The sequence below is a fragment of the Electrona antarctica genome (assembly GCF_951216825.1).
Source record: "Electrona antarctica genome assembly, chromosome: 1".
Taxonomy (NCBI): domain Eukaryota; kingdom Metazoa; phylum Chordata; class Actinopteri; order Myctophiformes; family Myctophidae; genus Electrona; species Electrona antarctica.
The window spans coordinates 47,113,527-47,134,628 of NC_136806.1; positions in this window are offsets into that span (position 1 = coordinate 47,113,527).

The window sequence follows — 21,102 nt, forward strand, 5'->3', positions numbered from 1 at the left end:
ATGAAAAACGAGGATTTGAAAAAAAGACGAAAATGACTCCGAGACGATGGGCTATAGCCCATGGTCTCAGAGTGATTTTCGTATTTTTTTCAAATCCTCAAAAATGATGCAAAACGGAATACTATAGCATGCCGTTCGAGACCATGGGCTATAGCCCATCGCCATGGTCATAAATGATGAAAAACGAGGATTTGAAAAAAAGACGAAAATGACTCCGAGACGATGGGCTATAGCCCATGGTCTCGGAGTGATTTTCGTCTTTTTTTCAAATCCTCAAAAATGATGCAAAACGGAATACTATAGCATGCCGTTCGAGACCATGGGCTATAGCCCATCACCATGGTCATAAATGATGAAAAACGAGGATTTGAAAAAAAGACGAAAATGACTCCGAGACGATGGGCTATAGCCCATGGTCTCGGAGTGATTTTCGTCTTTTTTTCAAATCCTCAAAAATGATGCAAAACGGAATACTATAGCATGCCGTTCGAGACCATGGGCTATAGCCCATCGCCATGGTCATAAATGATGAAAAACGAGGATTTGAAAAAAAGACGAAAATGACTCCGAGACGATGGGCTATAGCCCATGGTCTCGGAGTGATTTTCGTCTTTTTTTCAAATCCTCAAAAATGATGCAAAACGGAATGCTATAGTATGCCGTTCGAGACCATGGGCTATAGCCCATCGCCATGGTCATAAATGATGAAAAACGAGGTTTTGAAAAAAAGACGAAAATGACTCCGAGACGATGGGCTATAGCCCATGGTCTCGGAGTGATTTTCGTCTTTTTTTCAAATCCTCAAAAATGATGCAAAACGGAATACTATAGCATGCCGTTCGAGACCATGGGCTATAGCCCATCGCCATGGTCATAAATGATGAAAAACGAGGATTTGAAAAAAAGACGAAAATGACTCCGAGACGATGGGCTATAGCCCATGGTCTCGGAGTGATTTTCGTCTTTTTTTCAAATCCTCAAAAATGATGCAAAACGGCATGCTATAGTATGCCGTTCGAGACCATGGGCTATAGCCCATCGCCATGGTCATAAATGATGAAAAACGAGGTTTTGAAAAAAAGACGAAAATGACTCCGAGACGATGGGCTATAGCCCATGGTCTCGGAGTGATTTTCGTATTTTTTTCAAATCCTCAAAAATGATGCAAAACGGAATACTATAGCATGCCGTTCGAGACCATGGGCTATAGCCCATCACCATGGTCATAAATGATGAAAAACGAGGATTTGAAAAAAAGACGAAAATGACTCCGAGACGATGGGCTATAGCCCATGGTCTCGGAGTGATTTTCGTCTTTTTTTCAAATCCTCAAAAATGATGCAAAACGGCATGCTATAGTATGCCGTTCAAGACCATGGGCTATAGCCCATCGCCATGGTCATAAATGATGAAAAACGAGGATTTGAAAAAAAGACGAAAATGACTCCGAGACGATGGGCTATAGCCCATGGTCTCGGAGTGATTATCGTCTTTTTTTCAAATCCTCAAAAATGATGCAAAAAGGCATGCTATAGTATGCCGTTCGAGACCATGGGCTATAGCCCATCGCCATGGTCATAAATGATGAAAAACGAGGATTTGAAAAAAAGACGAAAATGACTCCGAGACGATGGGCTATAGCCCATGGTCTCGGAGTGATTTTCGTCTTTTTTTCAAATCCTCAAAAATGATGCAAAACGGCATGCTATAGTATGCCGTTCGAGACCATGGGCTATAGCCCATCGCCATGGTCATAAATGATGAAAAACGAGGATTTGAAAAAAAGACGAAAATGACTCCGAGACGATGGGCTATAGCCCATGGTCTCGGAGTGATTTTCGTCTTTTTTTCAAATCCTATAAAATGATGAAAAAAAGGCATGCTATAGTATGCCGTTCGAGACCATGGGCTATAGCCCATCGCCATGGTCATAAATGATGAAAAACGAGGATTTGAAAAAAAGACGAAAATGACTCCGAGACGATGGGCTATAGCCCATGGTCTCAGAGTGATTTTCGTATTTTTTTCAAATCCTCAAAAATGATGCAAAACGGAATACTATAGCATGCCGTTCGAGACCATGGGCTATAGCCCATCGCCATGGTCATAAATGATGAAAAACGAGGATTTGAAAAAAAGACGAAAATGACTCCGAGACGATGGGCTATAGCCCATGGTCTCGGAGTGATTTTCGTCTTTTTTTCAAATCCTCAAAAATGATGCAAAACGGCATGCTATAGTATGCCGTTCGAGACCATGGGCTATAGCCCATCGCCATGGTCATAAATGATGAAAAACGAGGATTTGAAAAAAAGACGAAAATGACTCCGAGACGATGGGCTATAGCCCATGGTCTCGGAGTGATTTTCGTCTTTTTTTCAAATCCTCAAAAATGATGCAAAACGGAATACTATAGCATGCCGTTCGAGACCATGGGCTATAGCCCATCGCCATGGTCATAAATGATGAAAAACGAGGATTTGAAAAAAAGACGAAAATGACTCCGAGACGATGGGCTATAGCCCATGGTCTCGGAGTCATTTTCGTCTTTTTTTCAAAACCCCAAAAATGATGCAAAACGGCATGCTATAGTATGCCGTTCGAGACCATGGGCTATAGCCCATCGCCATGGTCATAAATGATGAAAAACGAGGATTTGAAAAAAAGACGAAAATGACTCCGAGACGATGGGCTATAGCCCATGGTCTCGGAGTGATTTTCGTCTTTTTTTCAAATCCTCAAAAATGATGCAAAACGGCATGCTATAGTATGCCGTTCGAGACCATGGGCTATAGCCCATCGCCATGGTCATAAATTATGAAAAACGAGGATTTGAAAAAAAGACGAAAATGACTCCGAGACGATGGGCTATAGCCCATGGTCTCGGAGTGATTTTCGTCTTTTTTTCAAATCCTCAAAAATGATGCAAAACGGAATACTATAGCATGCCGTTCGAGACCATGGGCTATAGCCCATCGCCATGGTCATAAATGATGAAAAACGAGGATTTGAAAAAAAGACGAAAATGACTCCGAGACGATGGGCTATAGCCCATGGTCTCGGAGTGATTTTCGTCTTTTTTTCAAATCCTCAAAAATGATGCAAAACGGAATGCTATAGTATGCCGTTCGAGACCATGGGCTATAGCCCATCGCCATGGTCATAAATGATGAAAAACGAGGTTTTGAAAAAAAGACGAAAATGACTCCGAGACGATGGGCTATATATAGCCCATGGTCTCGGAGTGATTTTCGTCTTTTTTTCAAATCCTCAAAAATGATGAAAAAAAGGCATGCTATAGTATGCCGTTCGAGACCATGGGCTATAGCCCATCGCCATGGTCATAAATGATGAAAAACGAGGATTTGAAAAAAAGACGAAAATGACTCCGAGACGATGGGCTATAGCCCATGGTCTCGAAGTGATTTTCGTCTTTTTTTCAAATCCTCAAAAATGATGCAAAACGGCATGCTATAGTATGCCGTTCGAGACCATGGGCTATAGCCCATCGCCATGGTCATAAATGATGAAAAACAAGGATTTGAAAAAAAAGACGAAAATGACTCCGAGACGATGGGCTATAGCCCATGGTCTCGGAGTGATTTTTGTCTTTTTTTCAAATCCTCAAAGATGATGCAAAACGGCATGCTATAGTATGCCGTTCGAGACCATGGGCTATAGCCCATCGCCATGGTCATAAATGATGAAAAACGAGGATTTGAAAAAAAGACGAAAATGACTCCGAGACGATGGGCTATAGCCCATGGTCTCGGAGTGATTTTCGTCTTTTTTTCAAATCCTCAAAAATGATGCAAAACGGCATGCTATAGTATGCCGTTCGAGACCATGGGCTATAGCCCATCGCCATGGTCATAAATGATGAAAAACGAGGATTTGAAAAAAAGACGAAAATGACTCCGAGACGATGGGCTATAGCCCATGGTCTCGGAGTCATTTTCGTCTTTTTTTCAAATCCTCAAAAATGATGCAAAACGGAATACTATAGCATGCCGTTCGAGACCATGGGCTATAGCCCATCGCCATGGTCATAAATGATGAAAAACAAGGATTTGAAAAAAAGACGAAAATGACTCCGAGACGATGGGCTATAGCCCATGGTCTCGAAGTGATTTTCGTCTTTTTTTCAAATCCTCAAAAATGATGCAAAACGGCATGCTATAGTATGCCGTTCGAGACCATGGGCTATAGCCCATCGCCATGGTCATAAATGATGAAAAACAAGGATTTGAAAAAAAAGACAAAAATGACTCCGAGACGATGGGCTATAGCCCATGGTCTCGGAGTGTTTTTTGTCTTTTTTTCAAATCCTCAAAGATGATGCAAAACGGCATGCTATAGTATGCCGTTCGAGACCATGGGCTATAGCCCATCGCCATGGTCATAAATGATGAAAAACAAGGATTTGAAGAAAAGACGAAAATGACTCCGAGACCATGGGCTATAGCCCATGGTCTCAGAGTGATTTTCGTCTTTTTTTCAAATCCTCAAAAATGATGCAAAAAGGCATGCTATAGTATGCCGTTCGAGACCATGGGCTATAGCCCATCGCCATGGTCATAAATGATGAAAAACGAGGATTTGAAAAAAAGACGAAAATGACTCCGAGACGATGGGCTATAGCCCATGGTCTCGGAGTGATTTTCGTCTTTTTTTCAAATCCTCAAAAATGATGCAAAACGGAATACTATACCATGCCGTTCGAGACCATGGGCTATAGCCCATCGCCATGGTCATAAATGATGAAAAACGAGGATTTGAAAAAAAGACGAAAATGACTCCGAGACGATGGGCTATAGCCCATGGTCTCGGAGTGATTTTCGTCTTTTTTTCAAATCCTCAAAAATGATGCAAAACGGAATGCTATAGTATGCCGTTCGAGACCATGGGCTATAGCCCATCGCCATGGTCATAAATGATGAAAAACGAGGTTTTGAAAAAAAGACGAAAATGACTCCGAGACGATGGGCTATAGCCCATGGTCTCGGAGTGATTTTCGTCTTTTTTTCAAATCCTCAAAAATGATGCAAAACGGAATACTATAGCATGCCGTTCGAGACCATGGGCTATAGCCCATCGCCATGGTCATAAATGATGAAAAACGAGGATTTGAAAAAAAGACGAAAATTACTCCGAGACCATGGGCTATAGCCCATGGTCTCGGAGTGATTTTCGTCTTTTTTTCAAATCCTCAAAAATGATGCAAAACGGCATGCTATAGTATGCCGTTCGAGACCATGTATAGCCCATCGCCATGGTCATAAATGATGAAAAACGAGGATTTGAAAAAAAGACGAAAATGACTCCGAGACGATGGGCTATAGCCCATGGTCTCGGAGTGATTTTCGTCTTTTTTTCAAATCCTATAAAATGATGAAAAAAAGGCATGCTATAGTATGCCGTTCGAGACCATGGGCTATAGCCCATCGCCATGGTCATAAATGATGAAAAACGAGGATTTGAAAAAAAGACGAAAATGACTCCGAGACGATGGGCTATAGCCCATGGTCTCAGAGTGATTTTCGTATTTTTTTCAAATCCTCAAAAATGATGCAAAAAGGCATGCTATAGTATGCCGTTCGAGACCATGGGCTATAGCCCATCGCCATGGTCATAAATGATGAAAAACGAGGATTTGAAAAAAAGACGAAAATGACTCCGAGACGATGGGCTATAGCCCATGGTCTCGGAGTGATTTTCGTCTTTTTTTCAAATCCTCAAAAATGATGCAAAACGGAATACTATAGCATGCCGTTCGAGACCATGGGCTATAGCCCATCGCCATGGTCATAAATGATGAAAAACGAGGATTTGAAAAAAAGACGAAAATGACTCCGAGACGATGGGCTATAGCCCATGGTCTCGGAGTGATTTTCGTCTTTTTTTCAAATCCTCAAAAATGATGCAAAACGGAATGCTATAGTATGCCGTTCGAGACCATGGGCTATAGCCCATCGCCATGGTCATAAATGATGAAAAACGAGGTTTTGAAAAAAAGACGAAAATGACTCCGAGACGATGGGCTATAGCCCATGGTCTCGGAGTGATTTTCGTCTTTTTTTCAAATCCTCAAAAATGATGCAAAACGGAATACTATAGCATGCCGTTCGAGACCATGGGCTATAGCCCATCGCCATGGTCATAAATGATGAAAAACGAGGATTTGAAAAAAAGACGAAAATGACTCCGAGACCATGGGCTATAGCCCATGGTCTCGGAGTGATTTTCGTCTTTTTTTCAAATCCTCAAAAATGATGCAAAACGGCATGCTATAGTATGCCGTTCGAGACCATGGGCTATAGCCCATCGCCATGGTCATAAATGATGAAAAACGAGGATTTGAAAAAAAGACGAAAATGACTCCGAGACGATGGGCTATAGCCCATGGTCTCGGAGTGATTTTCGTCTTTTTTTCAAATCCTATAAAATGATGAAAAAAAGGCATGCTATAGTATGCCGTTCGAGACCATGGGCTATAGCCCATCGCCATGGTCATAAATTATGAAAAACGAGGATTTGAAAAAAAGACGAAAATGACTCCGAGACGATGGGCTATAGCCCATGGTCTCAGAGTGATTTTCGTATTTTTTTCAAATCCTCAAAAATGATGCAAAACGGAATACTATAGCATGCCGTTCGAGACCATGGGCTATAGCCCATCGCCATGGTCATAAATGATGAAAAACGAGGATTTGAAAAAAAGACGAAAATGACTCCGAGACGATGGGCTATAGCCCATGGTCTCGGAGTGATTTTCGTCTTTTTTTCAAATCCTCAAAAATGATGCAAAACGGAATACTATAGCATGCCGTTCGAGACCATGGGCTATAGCCCATCACCATGGTCATAAATGATGAAAAACGAGGATTTGAAAAAAAGACGAAAATGACTCCGAGACGATGGGCTATAGCCCATGGTCTCGGAGTGATTTTCGTCTTTTTTTCAAATCCTCAAAAATTATGCAAAACGGCATGCTATAGTATGCCGTTCGAGACCATGGGCTATAGCCCATCGCCATGGTCATAAATGATGAAAAACGAGGATTTGAAAAAAAGACGAAAATGACTCCGAGACGATGGGCTATAGCCCATGGTCTCGGAGTGATTTTCGTCTTTTTTTCAAATCCTCAAAAATGATGCAAAACGGAATACTATAGCATGCCGTTCGAGACCATGGGCTATAGCCCATCGCCATGGTCATAAATGATGAAAAACGAGGATTTGAAAAAAAGACGAAAATGACTCCGAGACGATGGGCTATAGCCCATGGTCTCGGAGTGATTTTCGTCTTTTTTTCAAATCCTCAAAAATGATGCAAAACGGAATGCTATAGTATGCCGTTCGAGACCATGGGCTATAGCCCATCGCCATGGTCATAAATGATGAAAAACGAGGTTTTGAAAAAAAGACGAAAATGACTCCGAGACGATGGGCTATAGCCCATGGTCTCGGAGTGATTTTCGTCTTTTTTTCAAATCCTCAAAAATGATGCAAAACGGAATACTATAGCATGCCGTTCGAGACCATGGGCTATAGCCCATCGCCATGGTCATAAATGATGAAAAACGAGGATTTGAAAAAAAGACGAAAATGACTCCGAGACGATGGGCTATAGCCCATGGTCTCGGAGTGATTTTCGTCTTTTTTTCAAATCCTCAAAAATGATGCAAAACGGCATGCTATAGTATGCCGTTCGAGACCATGGGCTATAGCCCATCGCCATGGTCATAAATGATGAAAAACGAGGATTTGAAAAAAATACGAAAATGACTCCGAGACGATGGGCCCATGGTCTCGGAGTGATTTTCGTCTTTTTTTCAAATCCTCAAAAATGATGAAAAAAAGGCATGCTATATTATGCCGTTCGAGACCATGGGCTATAGCCCATCGCCATGGTCACAAATGATGAAAAACGAGGATTTGAAAAAAAGACGAAAATCACTCCGAGACCATGGGCTATAGCCCATGGTCTCGGAGTGATTTTCGTCTTTTTTTCAAATCCTCAAAAATGATGCAAAACGGAATACTATAGCATGCCGTTCGAGACCATGGGCTATAGCCCATCGCCATGGTCACAAATGATGAAAAACGAGGATTTGAAAAAAAGACGAAAATGACTCCGAGACCATGGGCTATAGCCCATGGTCTCGGAGTGATTTTCGTCTTTTTTTCAAATCCTCAAAAATGATGCAAAACGGAATACTATAGCATGCCGTTCGAGACCATGGGCTATAGCCCATCGCCATGGTCATAAATGATGAAAAACGAGGATTTGAAAAAAAGATGAAAATGACTCCGAGACGATGGGCTATAGCCCATGGTCTCGGAGTCATTTTCGTCTTTTTTTCAAAACCCCAAAAATGATGCAAAACGGCATGCTATAGTATGCCGTTCGAGACCATGGGCTATAGCCCATCGCCATGGTCATAAATTATGAAAAACGAGGATTTGAAAAAAAGACGAAAATGACTCCGAGACGATGGGCTATAGCCCATGGTCTCGGAGTGATTTTCGTCTTTTTTTCAAATCCTCAAAAATTATGCAAAACGGCATGCTATAGTATGCCGTTCGAGACCATGGGCTATAGCCCATCGCCATGGTCATAAATGATGAAAAACGAGGATTTGAAAAAAAGACGAAAATGACTCCGAGACGATGGGCTATAGCCCATGGTCTCGGAGTGATTTTCGTCTTTTTTTCAAATCCTCAAAAATGATGCAAAAAGGCATGCTATAGTATGCCGTTCGAGACCATGGGCTATAGCCCATCGCCATGGTCATAAATGATGAAAAACGAGGATTTGAAAAAAAGACGAAAATGACTCCGAGACGATGGGCTATAGCCCATGGTCTCGGAGTGATTTTCGTATTTTTTTCAAATCCTCAAAAATGATGCAAAACGGAATACTATAGCATGCCGTTCGAGACCATGGGCTATAGCCCATCGCCATGGTCATAAATGATGAAAAACGAGGATTTGAAAAAAAGACGAAAATGACTCCGAGACGATGGGCTATAGCCCATGGTTTCGAAGTTATTTTCGTCTTTTTTTCAAATCCTCAAAAATGATGCAAAACGGAATACTATAGCATGCCGTTCGAGACCATGGGCTATAGCCCATCGCCATGGTCATAAATGATGAAAAACGAGGATTTGAAAAAAAGACGAAAATGACTCCGAGACGATGGGCTATTATAGCCCATGGTCTCGGAGTGATTTTCGTCTTTTTTTCAAATCCTCAAAAATGATGCAAAACGGAATACTATAGCATGCCGTTCGAGACCATGGGCTATAGCCCATCGCCATGGTCATAAATGATGAAAAATGAGGATTTGAAAAAAAGACGAAAATGACTCCGAGACGATGGGCTATAGCCCATGGTCTCGGAGTGATTTTCGTCTTTTTTTCAAATCCTCAAAAATGATGCAAAACGGCATGCTATAGTATTCCGTTCGAGACCATGGGCTATAGCCCATCGCCATGGTCATAAATGATGAAAAACGAGGATTTGAAAAAAAGACGAAAATGACTCCGAGACGATGGGCTATAGCCCATGGTCTCAGAGTGATTTTCGTCTTTTTTTCAAATCCTCAAAAATGATGCAAAAAGGCATGCTATAGTATGCCGTTCGAGACCATGGGCTATAGCCATCGCCATGGTCATAAATGATGAAAAACGAGGATTTGAAAAAAAGACGAAAATGACTCCGAGACGATGGGCTATAGCCCATGGTCTCGGAGTGATTTTCGTCTTTTTTTCAAATCCTCAAAAATGATGAAAAAAAGGCATGCTATAGTATGCCGTTCGAGACCATGGGCTATAGCCCATCGCCATGGTCATAAATGATGAAAAACGAGGATTTGAAAAAAAGACGAAAATGACTCCGAGACGATGGGCTATAGCCCATGGTCTCGGAGTGATTTTCGTATTTTTTTCAAATCCTCAAAAATGATGCAAAACGGAATACTATAGCATGCCGTTCGAGACCATGGGCTATAGCCCATCGCCATGGTCATAAATGATGAAAAACGAGGATTTGAAAAAAAGACGAAAATGACTCCGAGACGATGGGCTATAGCCCATGGTCTCGAAGTTATTTTCGTCTTTTTTTCAAATCCTCAAAAATGATGCAAAACGGAATACTATAGCATGCCGTTCGAGACCATGGGCTATAGCCCATCGCCATGGTCATAAATGATGAAAAACGAGGATTTGAAAAAAAGACGAAAATGACTCCGAGACGATGGGCTATAGCCCATGGTCTCGAAGTTATTTTCGTCTTTTTTTCAAATCCTCAAAAATGATGCAAAACGGAATACTATAGCATGCCGTTCGAGACCATGGGCTATAGCCCATCGCCATGGTCATAAATGATGAAAAACGAGGATTTGAAAAAAAGACGAAAATGACTCCGAGACGATGGGCTATTATAGCCCATGGTCTCGGAGTGATTTTCGTCTTTTTTTCAAATCCTCAAAAATGATGCAAAACGGAATACTATAGCATGCCGTTCGAGACCATGGGCTATAGCCCATCGCCATGGTCATAAATGATGAAAAATGAGGATTTGAAAAAAAGACGAAAATGACTCCGAGACGATGGGCTATAGCCCATGGTCTCGGAGTGATTTTCGTCTTTTTTTCAAATCCTCAAAAATGATGCAAAACGGCATGCTATAGTATTCCGTTCGAGACCATGGGCTATAGCCCATCGCCATGGTCATAAATGATGAAAAACGAGGATTTGAAAAAAAGACGAAAATGACTCCGAGACGATGGGCTATAGCCCATGGTCTCGGAGTGATTTTCGTCTTTTTTTCAAATCCTCAAAAATGATGCAAAACGGAATACTATAGCATGCCGTTCGAGACCATGGGCTATAGCCCATCGCCATGGTCATAAATGATGAAAAACGAGGATTTGAAAAAAAGACGAAAATGACTCCGAGACGATGGGCTATAGCCCATGGTCTCGGAGTCATTTTCGTCTTTTTTTCAAAACCCCAAAAATGATGCAAAACGGCATGCTATAGTATGCCGTTCGAGACCATGGGCTATAGCCCATCGCCATGGTCATAAATTATGAAAAACGAGGATTTGAAAAAAAGACGAAAATGACTCCGAGACGATGGGCTAAAGCCCATGGTCTCGGAGTGATTTTCGTCTTTTTTTCAAATCCTCAAAAATTATGCAAAACGGCATGCTATAGTATGCCGTTCGAGACCATGGGCTTTAGCCCATCGCCATGGTCATAAATGATGAAAAACGAGGATTTGAAAAAAAGACGAAAATGACTCCGAGACGATGGGCTATAGCCCATGGTCTCGGAGTGATTTTCGTATTTTTTTCAAATCCTCAAAAATGATGCAAAACGGAATACTATAGCATGCCGTTCGAGACCATGGGCTATAGCCCATCGCCATGGTCATAAATGATGAAAAACGAGGATTTGAAAAAAAGACGAAAATGACTCCGAGACGATGGGCTATAGCCCATGGTCTCGAAGTTATTTTCGTCTTTTTTTCAAATCCTCAAAAATGATGCAAAACGGAATACTATAGCATGCCGTTCGAGACCATGGGCTATAGCCCATCGCCATGGTCATAAATGATGAAAAACGAGGATTTGAAAAAAAGACGAAAATGACTCCGAGACGATGGGCTATTATAGCCCATGGTCTCGGAGTGATTTTCGTCTTTTTTTCAAATCCTCAAAAATGATGCAAAACGGAATACTATAGCATGCCGTTCGAGACCATGGGCTATAGCCCATCGCCATGGTCATAAATGATGAAAAATGAGGATTTGAAAAAAAGACGAAAATGACTCCGAGACGATGGGCTATAGCCCATGGTCTCGGAGTGATTTTCGTCTTTTTTTCAAATCCTCAAAAATGATGCAAAACGGCATGCTATAGTATTCCGTTCGAGACCATGGGCTATAGCCCATCGCCATGGTCATAAATGATGAAAAACGAGGATTTGAAAAAAAGACGAAAATGACTCCGAGACGATGGGCTATAGCCCATGGTCTCGGAGTGATTTTCGTCTTTTTTTCAAATCCTCAAAAATGATGCAAAACGGAATAATATAGCATGCCGTTCGAGACCATGGGCTATAGCCCATCGCCATGGTCATAAATGATGAAAAACGAGGATTTGAAAAAAAGACGAAAATGACTCCGAGACGATGGGCTATAGCCCATGGTCTCGGAGTCATTTTCGTCTTTTTTTCAAAACCCCAAAAATGATGCAAAACGGCATGCTATAGTATGCCGTTCGAGACCATGGGCTATAGCCCATCGCCATGGTCATAAATTATGAAAAACGAGGATTTGAAAAAAAGACGAAAATGACTCCGAGACGATGGGCTAAAGCCCATGGTCTCGGAGTGATTTTCGTCTTTTTTTCAAATCCTCAAAAATTATGCAAAACGGCATGCTATAGTATGCCGTTCGAGACCATGGGCTTTAGCCCATCGCCATGGTCATAAATGATGAAAAACGAGGATTTGAAAAAAAGACGAAAATGACTCCGAGACGATGGGCTATAGCCCATGGTCTCGGAGTGATTTTCGTCTTTTTTTCAAATCCTCAAAAATGATGCAAAACGGAATACTATAGCATGCCGTTCGAGACCATGGGCTATAGCCCATCGCCATGGTCATAAATGATGAAAAACGAGGATTTGAAAAAAAGACGAAAATGACTCCGAGACGATGGGCTATAGCCCATGGTCTCGGAGTGATTTTCGTCTTTTTTTCAAATCCTCAAAAATGATGCAAAACGGAATGCTATAGTATGCCGTTCGAGACCATGGGCTATAGCCCATCGCCATGGTCATAAATGATGAAAAACGAGGTTTTGAAAAAAAGACGAAAATAACGGTCTCGGAGTGATTTTCGTCTTTTTTTCAAATCCTCAAAAATGATGCAAAACGGCATGCTATAGTATGCCGTTCGAGACCATGGGCTAAAGCCCATCGCCATGGTCATAAATGATGAAAAACGAGGATTTGAAAAAAAGACAAAAATGACTCCGAGACGATGGGCTATAGCCCATGGTCTCGGAGTGATTTTCGTCTTTTTTTCAAATCCTCAAAAATGATGCAAAACGGAATACTATAGCATGCCGTTCGAGACCATGGGCTATAGCCCATCGCCATGGTCATAAATGTTGAAAAACGAGGATTTGAAAAAAAGACGAAAATGACTCCGAGACGATGGGCTATAGCCCATGGTCTCGGAGTGATTTTCGTATTTTTTTCAAATCCTCAAAATTGATGCAAAACGGAATACTATAGCATGCCGTTCGAGACCATGGGCTATAGCCCATCGCCATGGTCATAAATGATGAAAAACGAGGATTTGAAAAAAAGACGAAAATGACTCCGAGACGATGGGCTATAGCCCATGGTCTCGGAGTGATTTTCGTCTTTTTTTCAAATCCTCAAAAATGATGCAAAACGGAATACTATAGCATGCCGTTCGAGACCATGGGCTATAGCCAGCCTCACAATCTCGGAGGGCATGCTATAGTATGTCGTTTTTCACGATTTCAGAGGATTTGAAAAAATTGTGAAAATCACGGAAAGCGAAAGGCTAAAGTCCATGGTCTCGGAGGGCATGCTATAGTATGTCGTTTTTCACGATTTCAGAGGATTTGAAAAAATGGTGAAAATCACGGAAAGCGAAAGGCTATAGTCCATGGTCTCGGAGGGCATGCTATAGTATGTCGTTTTTCACGATTTCAGAGGATTTGAAAAAATTGTGAAAATCACGGAAAGCGAAAGGCTATAGTCCATGGTCTCGGAGGGCATGCTATAGTATGTCGTTTTTCACGATTTCAGAGGATTTGAAAAAATGGTGAAAATCACGGAAAGCGAAAGGCTATAGTCCATGGTCTCGGAGGGCATGCTATAGTATGTCGTTTTCCACGATTTCAGAGGATTTGAAAAAATGGTGAAAATCACGGAAAGCGAAAGGCTATAGTCCATGGTCTCGGAGGGCATGCTATAGTATGTCGTTTTTCACGATTTCAGAGGATTTGAAAAAATTGTGAAAATCACGGAAAGCGAAAGGCTATAGTCCATGGTCTCGGAGGGCATGCTATAGTATGTCGTTTTTCACGATTTCAGAGGATTTGAAAAAATGGTGAAAATCACGGAAAGCGAAAGGCTATAGTCCATGGTCTCGGAGGGCATGCTATAGTATGTCGTTTTTCACGATTTCAGAGGATTTGAAAAAATGGTGAAAATCACGGAAAGCGAAAGGCTATAGTCCATGGTCTCGGAGGGCATGCTATAGTATGTCGTTTTTCACGATTTCAGAGGATTTGAAAAAATGGTGAAAATCACGGAAAGCGAAAGGCTATAGTCCATGGTCTCGGAGGGCATGCTATAGTATGTCGTTTTTCACTATTTCAGAGGATTTGAAAAAATGGTGAAAATCACGGAAAGCGAAAGGCTATAGTCCATGGTCTCGGAGGGCATGCTATAGTATGTCGTTTTTCACGATTTCAGAGGATTTGAAAAAATGGTGAAAATCACGGAAAGCGAAAGGCTATAGTCCATGGTCTCGGAGGGCATGCTATAGTATGTTGTTTTTCACGATTTCAGAGGATTTGAAAAAATGGTGAAAATCACGGAAAGCGAAAGGCTATAGTCCATGGTCTCGGAGGGCATGCTATAGTATGTAGTTTTTCACGATTTCAGAGGATTTGAAAAAATGGTGAAAATCACGGAAAGCGAAAGGCTATAGTCCATGGTCTCGGAGGGCATGCTATAGTATGTCGGTTTTCACGATTTCAGAGGATTTGAAAAAATTGTGAAAATCACGGAAAGCGAAAGGCTATAGTCCATGGTCTCGGAGGGCATGCTATAGTATGTCGTTTTTCACGATTTCAGAGGATTTGAAAAAAATGTGAAAATCACGGAAAGCAAAAGGCTATAGTCCATGGTCTCGGAGGGCATGCTATAATATGTCGTTTTTCACGATTTCAGAGGATTTGAAAAAATTGTGAAAATCACGGAAAGCGAAAGGCTATAGTCCATGGTCTCGGAGGGCATGCTATAGTTTGTCGCTTTTCACGATTTCAGAGGATTTGAAAAAATGGTGAAAATCACGGAAAGCGAAAGGCTATAGTCCATGGTCTCGGAGGGCATGCTATAGTATGTCGTTTTTCACGATTTCATAGGATTTGAAAAAATGGTGAAAATCACGGAAAGCGAAAGGCTATAGTCCATGGTCTCGGAGGGCATGCTATAGTATGTCGTTTTTCACTACTTCAGAGGATTTGAAAAAATGGTGAAAATCACGGAAAGCGAAAGGCTATAGTCCATGGTCTCGGAGGGCATGCTATAGTATGTCGTTTTTCACGACTTCAGAGGATTTGAAAAAATTGTGAAAATCACGGAAAGCGAAAGGCTATAGTCCATGGTCTCGGAGGGCATGCTATAGTATGTCGTTTTTCATGATTTCAGAGGATTTGAAAAAATTGTGAAAATCAAGGAAAGCGAAAGGCTATAGTCCATGGTTTCGGAGGGCATGCTATAGTATGTCGTTTTTCACGATTTCAGAGGATTTGAAAAAATGTTGAAAATCACGGAAAGCGAAAGGCTATAGTCCATGGTCTCGGAGGGCATGCTATAGTATGTCGTTTTTCACGATTTCAGAGGATTTGAAAAAATGTTGAAAATCACGGAAAGCGAAAGGCTATAGTCCATGGTCTCGGAGGGCATGCTATAGTTTGTCGCTTTTCACGATTTCAGAGGATTTGAAAAAATGGTGAAAATCACGGAAAGCGAAAGGCTATAGTCCATGGTCTCGGAGGGCATGCTATAGTATGTCGTTTTTCACGATTTCATAGGATTTGAAAAAATGGTGAAAATCACGGAAAGCGAAAGGCTATAGTCCATGGTCTCGGAGGGCATGCTATAGTATGTCGTTTTTCACGACTTCAGAGGATTTGAAAAAATGGTGAAAATCACGGAAAGCGAAAGGCTATAGTCCATGGTCTCGGAGGGCATGCTATAGTATGTCGGTTTTCACGATTTCAGAGGATTTGAAAAAATGGTGAAAATCACGGAAAGCGAAAGGCTATAGTCCATGGTCTCGGAGGGCATGCTATAGTATGTCGGTTTTCACGATTTCAGAGGATTTGAAAAAATGGTGAAAATCACGGAAAGCGAAAGGCTATAGTCCATGGTCTCGGAGGGCATGCTATAGTATGTCGTTTTTCACGATTTCAGAGGATTTTAAAAAATGATGAAAATCACGGAAAGCGAAAGGCTATAGTCCATGGTCTCGGAGGGCATGCTATAGTATGTCGTCTTTCACGATTTCAGAGGATTTGAAAAAATTGTGAAAATCACGGAAAGCGAAAGGCTATAGTCCATGGTCTCGGAGGGCATGCTATAGTATGTCGTTTTTCACGATTTCAGAGGATTTGAAAAAATGGTGAAAATCACGGAAAGCGAAAGGCTATAGTCCATTGTCTCGGAGGGCATGCTATAGTATGTCGTTTTTCACGATTTCAGAGGATTTGAAAAAATGGTGAAAATCACGGAAAGCGAAAGGCTATAGTCCATGGTCTCGGAGGGCATGCTATAGTATGTCGTTTTTCACGATTTCAGAGGATTTGAAAAAATGGTGAAAATCACGGAAAGCGAAAGGCTATAGTCCATGGTCTCGGAGGGCATGCTATAGTATGTCGTTTTTCACTATTTCAGAGGATTTGAAAAAATGGTGAAAATCACGGAAAGCGAAAGGCTATAGTCCATGGTCTCGGAGGGCATGCTATAGTATGTCGTTTTTCACGATTTCAGAGGATTTGAAAAAATGGTGAAAATCACGGAAAGCGAAAGGCTATAGTCCATGGTCTCGGAGGGCATGCTATAGTATGTCGTTTTTCACGATTTCAGAGGATTTGAAAAAATGGTGAAAATCACGGAAAGCGAAAGGCTATAGTCCATGGTCTCGGAGGGCATGCTATAGTATGTCGTTTTTCACTATTTCAGAGGATTTGAAAAAATGGTGAAAATCACGGAAAGCGAAAGGCTATAGTCCATGGTCTCGGAGGGCATGCTATAGTATGTCGTTTTTCACGATTTCAGAGGATTTGAAAAAATGGTGAAAATCACGGAAAGCGAAAGGCTATAGCCGGGGAGCGGGAATAGAGATTAACCTGTGATGTCATGACATACTTTTTATTTGTGTTTTTTCTATTCACTTGGTCATTATGGAACACAGAATGAGAGGTCTGCTCTGACCAAATTAATAGAAAAAAAAAACACAAATAAAAAGTATGTCATGACATCACAGGTCCTCTCAAATTTTGGGTGACTGGCTCCCCGGCTATTAAGGCATATGTTGTGTCACAACCGGAATAAGCATGCAACATAGGCAGGGCTCGAGATGTCGGTTCCCCTAGGCTATTGCAGTCTACCAAGCGGGCATCTGGGCCACCAGCACACGAAGCCACCAAGTGATTCCTTCTCCACAGAACTATGGGTGGGTTAAGGAAGAAGGTTTGGTGCCAGTTTGGCTGACCATTCCAGAGGTTTCCAGAGCTTGCAAAGAGCTGATCAGATGCACCTGTAAAGGTGACTGTAGTGTAGTACCTGAAAATGCAGTAATGCAAATTTGGACTGTTCCCCACTTTGCAAATGCAATTGTGACAGCTAGGCAGAAAGCACAGCTCTATAACATGTTGTCCATGGTCTCGGAGGGCATGCTATAGTATGTCGTTTTTCACGATTTCAGAGGATTTAAAGAAATGGTGAAAATCACGGAAAGCGAAAGGCTATAGTCTATGGTCTCGGAGGGCATGCTATAGTATGTCGTTTTTCACGATTTCAGAGGATTTAAAAAAATGGTGAAAATCACGGAAAGCGAAAGGCTATAGTCCATGGTCTCGGAGGGCATGCTATAGTATGTCGTTTTTCACGATTTCAGAGGATTTGAAAAAATTGTGAAAATCACGGAAAGCGAAAGGCTATAGTCCATGGTCTCGGAGGGCATGCTATAGTATGTCGTTTTTCACGATTTCAGAGGATTTGAAAAAATGGTGAAAATCACTGAAAGCGAAAGGCTATATATAGTCCATGGTCTCGGAGGGCATGCTATAGTATGTCGTTTTTCACGATTTCAGAGGATTTGAAAAAATGGTGAAAATCACGGAAAGCGAAAGGCTATAGTCCATGGTCTCGGAGGGCATGCTATAGTATGTCGTTTTTCACGATTTCAGAGGATTTGAAAAAATGGTGAAAATCACGGAAAGCGAAAGGCTATAGCCGGGGAGCGGGAATAGAGATTAACCTGTGATGTCATGACATACTTTTTATTTGTGTTTTTTCTATTCACTTGGTCATTATGGAACACAGAATGAGAGGTCTGCTCTGACCAAATTAATAGAAAAAAAAACACAAATAAAAAGTATGTCATGACATCACAGGTCCTCTCAAATTTTATTAAGGCATATGTTGTGTCACAACCGGAATATGCATGAAACATAGGCAGGGCTCGAGATGTGGGTTCCCCTAGGCTATTGCAGTCTACCAAGCGGGCATCTGGGCCACCAGCACACGAAGCCACCAAGTGATTCCTTCTCCACAGAACTATGGGTGGGTTAAGGAAGAAGGTTTGGTGCCAGTTTGGCTGACCATTCCAGAGGTTTCCAGAGCTTGCAGAGAGCTGATCAGATGCACCTGTAAAGGTGACTGTAGTGTAGTACCTGAAAATGCAGTAATGCAAATTTGGACTGTTCGATGGCCGGTCGAGTTATAGTTCATTTGTATGTATTCTTCATTGCAATAAAGGTGTTATTGATGATATTTCATGTTCTGTGACTTTAATAATGTCAAAATAAGTCAACTTTATCACATTTGGAAATAATCTGATCATTTTATGATGTATATAGTCTGAAAAATACTAGGTGGATTTTCATATATTTTACATATTTCATTGATAGTCTTAATTTGATATTTAAAATAGATATTTGACAAGGGCTCCTAGGCTAAAATTCAATAACTGACCCTAACGAACCATCATGCAAAAAATTACGCTTTTATCCGCAATTGCACTATATCCTTTCACTAAGCCTCCGCACTAAGAGAAGCACAGCACAGAGAAGAAGTTTGCACATGAAGGGTTTGTGGATTTATATGACGTGTGTGGGGCGAAAAACATTATTTGTACATTTGTTTGTTTGTAAATATTGTTTTTTGCAAAGTTTAAGTGTGCCATTGAAACTGATGTGAAACACAAATACAAAACACAAATTTGAAACACAAATACAAAACACAGACGTGAAACACAAGTACAAAACACAGCTGTGAAACACAAATACAAAACACAAATTTGAAACCCAAATTCATACAAAACACAGATGTGAAACACAGATACAAAACACAGATGTGAAATACAGATACAAAACACAAATGTGAACCTGTGAGTTACAAATCTGAACTTGTGAGTTACAAATCTGTGATCGTGACTGTGAGACTTTTGAGACTGTTCTGGCTCCATACGGCCCTACCTGGGCCCTCATCAAACCCTGACTGTACATTCAAGACACTGACCCCGCTGACACCCATATATGGAGCTGACCTGTTCTGACATTCCATCATTCATAATTGTCGAAAATCATGAAAAACGATACTATAGCCTAGTTACAGTATGTCGTCGAAAACCATGAACAATACTGTCGTTTCTTCATGATTTTCATCTTTCATTTTTATAATGAAATTGATTGATTTATTAACAGATTTATTAACAGTACATTTCAAGTACAACTCAATACAAAAAACTGTTAACTGTGAGTGGACGACACCATAAAGCATTAAACTTGTTTACAATAGGGCCCACCATTTTAAATTCATCAAAACATTTAGAGACGTATGAATATACACTTCTATATAGACAAAAACATGCAGGAAATCATCATAGAGGAGATAAAAAGGGAAACAAAAACATATACAGTGAGGGGGGAAAAGGGGTGGGTGGGGGGGATTCAGATTTTACGGGGGCCAGTTTTGAATTGCAGACGTCCGTAGGTGACCTATACGGACGACATACTATATTATGTCGTAATTTGTCATAGCTTGTCGTCTTAGACAAATTAGTATAATGACAGCACATTTTAACTAAAATGTTTCTAAGTACTGTATTTATTAATAGTATACTACATCACACAACACAGAAAGTGTGTCCCCACTCCCCATGCATAATACAGTTTAGGCTATCCTATACAGCTAAAACTATACAGGACTTGCCCACAGGGTGGAGCTGTTGGCCAGCCAATAAGCCAAGACAGTAGACACCTTGTAAATGATAAAATGCCACCATTTTTTCCTATAGCCTACTCTGTCTGTGTCTCATGGGAGAGCTGTGGGCAGTTCAGAAACCCGTCCACCAGTGACATCATCGATGGGGAATCCAAACCGCAGGCTTCCTATTCCTTGAAAAGTTGCCATCGTTCTCACAATAATAAAAAGATATCTGCCTAACGATGATGTCACTGGTGGACGGGTTTCTGAACTGCCCACAGCCCTCCTAAAAAAATAGTGGTATTGGTCTTTTTCAAGTATACTTGAAAAAGACCAATTCCGCTCGAAACATTGAATGTCCTGCCTGCTGTGATTGTGAATAAATACTTGGAGCATTACAAAAGTGAGTTGCGAGCCGTTGCTTTTCTTCATTAACAAGGATTACAAACAGAGGCCCATACAAACTGATTCATAAAATGCAGACATTAGGAATACAAACCTCTCTCCTTCTGTGGATCATGCTTTCTGACGAACAGACCTCAAAAAGGTCAGACTGGGCCATCACGCTGACACACTCAGCACCGGTGCTCCTCAGGGCTGTGTCCTCTGCTCAGTCGTCTACATTGCTGCTCAAAATGGGGTACCGGGACCTTCAGGGTTCATTGAGCAGGTCTGTAACTCTGACTGTACAAATAGAATCAAATTGAACCTTACAGGTGTATAACTGAGTGGACAAATGAAACCAAATGGACGGTCAAATTTTGATTCCATTTGTACAACTGAGTTAAGTGACACAGTATAAAGGTCCACTTATTGGTCACTTCTG